The 6,240-nt window shown below is 33.1% G+C and overlaps 1 long non-coding RNA gene across 1 annotated transcript in view; it reads left to right on the top strand.

Annotated features, from left to right (window-relative positions):
• The first annotated feature begins 5,798 nt into the window (after nt 1-5,798).
• The window catches only part of LOC123521853, a 95,447-nt gene continuing 95,005 nt past the window's right edge, over nt 5,799-6,240 (top strand). Inside the window, exon 1 of the long non-coding RNA XR_006680190.1 lies at nt 5,799-5,929. This is a non-coding gene — a long non-coding RNA (uncharacterized LOC123521853). The remainder of the gene's footprint in view (nt 5,930-6,240) is intronic.

Here is a 6,240-nt window from a genome sequence, read left to right as displayed (position 1 = left end):
AAACTGAAAATACAGAAAAAATTGGAAACTGTTCAGATCCATCCTGCATCATATGGGGATCTACTGATAAAGTTATAACCTATTCAGATGATCAGTTCTTGGAGAAGGACATCATGCTTGTTAAAGTAGAGCAGGAGCTAGAAAGAGGAAGGCCCTCAACAAGATGGGTCAATACTGTGGCTGTAACAATTGTGAGGATAACACAGGACTGGGCAGTGTGTGTTTCTGTTGTCCATAGGGTCATTGTGGGTCAGAGCTGACTCAATGACACCTAACACAACAACAACCACTAGTTCCTTTTATTCTGTTTCAAAGGGTTCTTCTTGGTCTACATAGAGGATCAGCACTACTTTAATTAAGGGATTTGAAATTCCCATTCTTCACAATTTTATATATAATTTTGTATATCCCCATACTCAGATATGTGCCTAATCAGTAAGGCACAGGTAAACATCTTTTTGGTATTCTTTGTTTTCATCCAAGATTCCTCTGATAGCACTAATGATATCCTTTTCATGTCCTTTTTCCAATAATTATAAAATTACTTCCAGCAAAATTTTACTTGCAAGTGATATTAATAATATTATTTGATGATTTCTACATTTTGTCCCAATAGTTTTCTTGGAAGGGGCATACATATGAATATTTCCTGTCAACTGGACAGATAGCTGTCTTCCAAATTTCTGAGCATAGTTGAGTAATCATTTACACTATTGTACCCATTTCTTAAAATATAAATTTTTACTTCATTAAGTCTTGGATCATATTTTTTTTTGTAAGACCTTCAATGTAACTTAGAATTATTTCTTCAATACAATGTGTTCTTGGTCCTAGACTATCTCCTGACATGATTGATCATTGACCAGTTATATTTTGGTACCGAGACTGTGTGTTCCTCCCAGTTGTTTTTTTAAAAAAAGTTCCTGCAGTGTTTAATATGTGTCCCTTATAGCTCTTCATTATTTGAACACGTGGTGTGATTTTTTTTTTTTTTTTACAGTTCATTCAGATAGAGAAATGCATTTCCTCTTTGGTTTTATAACTTTAGATTCTACTATTTCATTGTAATACTTTATCTTTTCCAGCTGCCCTTTGGAATCATCTGTCAGGTCTTATCAATGTTTCCTTTTATTCTAGCAACTCTCTATATTTTCAGTCTTTTCTTTTAATTTCCACATACATATTGCTAATGTCATTCCACATCTTGCCTGTTCTCTGATTATTAGCATTCGATGAAATAAATCTCATGTTGAGAAAGATCTAAATTCAGGTTAATTATACTCAAAGTCATTCGTTAGCTATCATGAAATTATTTTTCAATAATTTCAGTCTTTCTTCCAACTTCAGTTTGTATATGTAAAATTAATAGACTGTTTTGCAGTTTTCCCTGATTTGTTCTGACTGATAATACTAAGCTTTTCCATTATCTCCTTGTACAGATGGAAACAATTTTATTCCAATTTTCCCATCAGGCAAGTTCCATATATATGGTCCCCATTTATGTTGTTGAAAACAGTTATTTGCAGTGAATAAAATGCTGGTCTCGAAAAATTCTATCTTATGATCTCAGTTTTCATTTTAATCACCACAGCCATATTTTCCAGTATCTGATTCTTCTTTGTTTCTAGCTTTTGCATTCCAATCATCACTAGTTATCAGAACATCTTGGTTGCATATTTGATTATTTGAAGATGTAGAAATTGGTAAAATTTATCATATATGCATTTTTGGTAGCAGTTGTTGGTGAGTAAATTTAAATAACAGTCATATTAACTGTTTTTCTTTTGAAGTGTTTTGGTATTTCCTATAACTAACCATGCTGTCCTTCACTAGATATCTTGAAATCTTCCTCTTGATGATGAAAGTGAAGGCATACTTTATCTATTTCCCACTCCAAGAATAATAAATCATTTGATAGTCTAATTCCAAATGACCAATATGAGTCCATTTTTCTCACTAGTGTCTAGAATATAAATTAGCATTCCATTTTATTTTTGATAACCTCTCAATTTTCCTAGACTAATATAATATTTTGTATATTCCATCTTCTGGTTTTTAATGGGTGCTCCTCATTTTGAGTTGTGATGTTCAACATATGAAAACTTTACCCCATCTATGTCATTGATTCGTTGACTCTACTTTGAGAAGGCAACTCTTCCCCAGACATGGTTTTGGTGTCAGCAAAATTTCAGACAGTGTTCCACTGATATTCATAAGGTTTTCTCTGGAAATTTTTTTTTTTTCAGTAACAGAATGACAGGCTCTTCTTCCTGGTCTTTTTTAATCTGACAGTTCCCCCTGAATCCTTTTTACCATTTGTAACCCTCCTGTTATTTGAAACACTGGTGCCATAGTGTCCAGAATAATGGAAACCTGCAACATACAACATTATGACACACCAGCAGATGAGTGGTGGAAAACCAAGTAGACATGGTTTCAAATATTGACTCTTCAACCTTAGGAAATGTTATTAAGCTCTTTGACTTTCTTATTCCTCAGCTATAAAGGTTGGAAAACATCTGCCTCTTAAAGTTTTGAGGATTGAATTAAATTATAAACTCAATTTATGTGTTAGTTTGTGTAGACTAGAGAAACAAAATAATGGATACTCATATGTGCATGAGAAAGAGGTTTATATATAAGCGCAATTGAATATTGAGAAAACATCCCAGCCCAGTCCCAATCAAGTCCATAAGCCCTACATTAGCCCATATGTCTGATACCAATCTATAGAGTCCTCTTCAGACTCATGAAACACATGCAATGACACTGAATGCAGGAAGATCACTAGTCAGTGGGTTGGAAGTCTTATGGATCCAGTGGCATTGTAAGGGATTTCCACATGGTTCCTTCAGCCCTGAAACTCTGACTGCCTCAGGGGTGCTTCATGTGGCTTCTCCTCAGAAATGTCTCCCAGGGAATGAGCCTTGTCAGTCAAGAGTCTCCAAGGGAGTGAGGAGAGAGAGAGAGAGAGAGGAAAAGGCCATGCCCAGAAAGAGGCCTCGTTGGATATATCCTAATTGAGGGCTAGACCCCACCCCTACCCCACCCCTACACTCTTAATCCTCAAATCGACACCGTATTATGTAACTACAATTTAGTTAATTTAGCATGTGGCACATAGTCAGAGTTCATAAAAATTAGTTATTAGTGTTTCTGTTTTCTCCTCAGACACATATTTATCTTTCTCTCCCTTCTCTTCTTTGTTCTTCATCTGTGTCTGTTCCAATTTCTTCTTTTTTATTAGGTCCAATTTAGTCCCAATGGTGCTATGAGCGAGATCACTCCTACTTCCTTCATTCTATCCTCTTGTTGGATTGTTACTCTTTCTTACTATCATCTATCTAGCTATCTGTTTAGTTTCTTGAGGTGGCCCTAACAACACTAACCAATAATTATTTAAAATGACAGAAAGGCATTTTTGACTTTTCTGGAGGCTAATAAAATCCCTAATTGAAGGTTTTCTCAGGGCTATTCTTTCTCTAAAATTAGAAACAAACCTTCTTGTCTCTTTAGCACAAGTTGCTCGTTACCCCAGGCATTTCTAACATGCAAATTTCATCTTCTTCCCTTGCTGACATTCTTCCCTCTAACGGTTCATCTATTTTGTTTATTATTTTTTTATGCTGGACTAAGAATATGAACATATTGGATTAAGGATATGAATTCAGTGTGAATTTATGGTATTTTACCTAGTAAAATTGCCACAGACCTTATTTCCAAAAGAGGTCATATTCCCAGGAAGAAGAATTCAACATATTTTGGAAGTCAAAACATTCTACCCATAGCACAACTTATGCATGAATCTGTGCTTATTTGCAGCTTCCAAGTAGCTCTGCAGAATCATGATATTTTTACTACTGTCTTAGTCTCTCAGAGCTGCTGTAACAGAAATATCAAGTAGGTGGCTTTAACAGACATTTATTTTCCCACAGTTGTAAAGGCTAAAAGTTCAAATTAGGTCGTAGTCATATAGATTTCTCCTAGCTTCTGGTGATTGGTAGTAATACATTTCTCGGCATTCCTTTTATTGGTCATCTCCTTGTGTGTGTTTCTCTGCGTCTTGTGGTTAGCCATAGAATCAGCAGGTTGAAGCCACCAACCACCGGTCCTCGAAAGAAACACAGGACTTTCCTTTTCTTCCCTCTTTAAAGAGTTACAATCTCCAAAACGCACAGGGGCAGTTCTACCCTGAGCTATAAAATCAATTACAATGATTCAGAATCAACTGGATAGCAGTGAGATTGGATTTTTTGTTTATTATGTTCTTTATCTAATTCAGAAGTAATTAGATTTAGGACTCAAGATATTGAATTATTTCATTTGCATAACAAAAATGACTATTTCCAAATAGGGCCATAACTACAGGTACAGAAGTTAGGACTGGAATACCTAGAGAAGATTCCATTTGATCTTTAAGAATTACTTTTGTTGATTATTAGTCACATTGACCCGAGAGTCACATATTCCAGAGCTACCTACATGAGACCATTTAGCAAATCTAAAAGAGAGTAAGCTTACAAAGAATTTCTAAAAATAACTCATTTTATTAACTACTATATTAAACAAATATGTGTACAGGTTCTGTTCTTTTATTCTACATTTTTATTTCCATTTAAATCATTATACAGAAAGCTTTTACAAAATATTTTTTATAATTATGAAAGTAATGTCTCTTTACAATGTATAAAATATGAATAAAATGAAATTAGGATTATATCATATTGCTAAAATTTGTCATTTTTTCTCTTATGTTTTAAACATATATTTTCTCCATTTATTTGATTTAGTATATGCCATTTAAAATAGTGATTTACTGATTTTTTTCCATTTCCTTATTTCCCTAAATGCTTTTTTCAGGTAAAACTTGAAAAATGCTTTTTTCAAGTATCACTTGAAAGCATTATTTTCTTGTGGCTATAAAATATCACACTATTAAATATGTATTGTTATTTTGTCTTTCTCCTACTTTAGTACATTTAGGTTATTTGGAAATTTTGCTATTATAAACAATGTTTCAGTGAATGTTTTTATAAATAAATCACTGTCTGCATGTCCATTTTCTTATTATAATTTCTTAACTTTGATTTAATAAGAGTTTTTAAAAATCCATTATAAATATTTCATATATATGATGAAGAGCAAATAGATTAAGCTCTAAGCACAGATATTTTCCATATTATTATGATGAAACCCCAAATTGTTTTTTAGGTAATATAATATAAGATGGAAAAGAATATTATATAACATGGGAGTACAATATAATATGAAAGAATTCACGGTAGCAGAATTGAAATCATAGTTCATTTGTCTCTGACAGATTTATTCTGTATATTTCTTGGCTCCAGGTGTATCCGCATCTGTTATTTAAAGTGAAAATGATATTGTCTATAACAGCTTAGCACATTAAATGTGTAAAGTGATAGAACATAATATGTTTTGTTTTCAAATGCTTTTTGTGTCCATAGAAATATTACAGAATAGAAAATGCAATATTAAGTCTCTCAAACATTATTCCAATAGCAATTCTATTTGGGGAATATAATATCATATTAAATATTTCTTTGTATTTATCTGAATATTTATCAGAATCTTTCTAACTTTAATAATTAATGACACTTATTTTATGTGGATTTTAATATCTGAAATTCCAGGGATCTGATTTAAGAAATGGTGCTTAATATAAACCAACTTGCTGCCTTATGAGTTACCTGTAATTTTAATATTTATTCACTCTGTCCTATCATTCATAATTCTATTATTATTCCAATTTGTATCTCTTATGTATACATAGTGTCCAGACCCATCATGTAAGCAGGATTTGTTGGCCTACCTGGAACAGATCAAGTTCTACTCTCACCAACTGAAAATCTGCAGCCAAGTCAAGGCCGAGATCCAGAATCTCGGGGGCGAGCTCATCATGTCAGCTGTGAGTACTACCCAGCAATGACAGCGTCGGGGGAAAGCGTCTTAAAGCAGGGCACCTACACCCTTTCTAACACCACCAATTTTTTTTTTTTTTGTCAACGCAAGTTAAAAAAAACTTAATCACAATGTCAAAATTCCATGTAATTAACTGTTGTCAGATTTTTAAAAGAAATCTAAGGTAAGTAAAGTATTTTTTATTTACTTCAGAGATTTTTTTAAATGAATCAGCTTTGGAAGCCAATTTGATGAGAAAGTAACTTGGGTAAGAAATAAATGTTAATTTAGGGCCTTGATTCTATGATGCTCACCTTC

This window comes from Echinops telfairi, unplaced genomic scaffold (genome assembly GCF_000313985.2).
Source record: "Echinops telfairi isolate 266 unplaced genomic scaffold, ASM31398v2 ScPeMD7_70;HRSCAF=299, whole genome shotgun sequence".
NCBI classification, from domain to species: Eukaryota; Metazoa; Chordata; class Mammalia; order Afrosoricida; family Tenrecidae; genus Echinops; species Echinops telfairi.
Note: the sequence above shows the minus strand (reverse complement) of the source record. Positions and strands in the feature narration are given on the sequence as shown.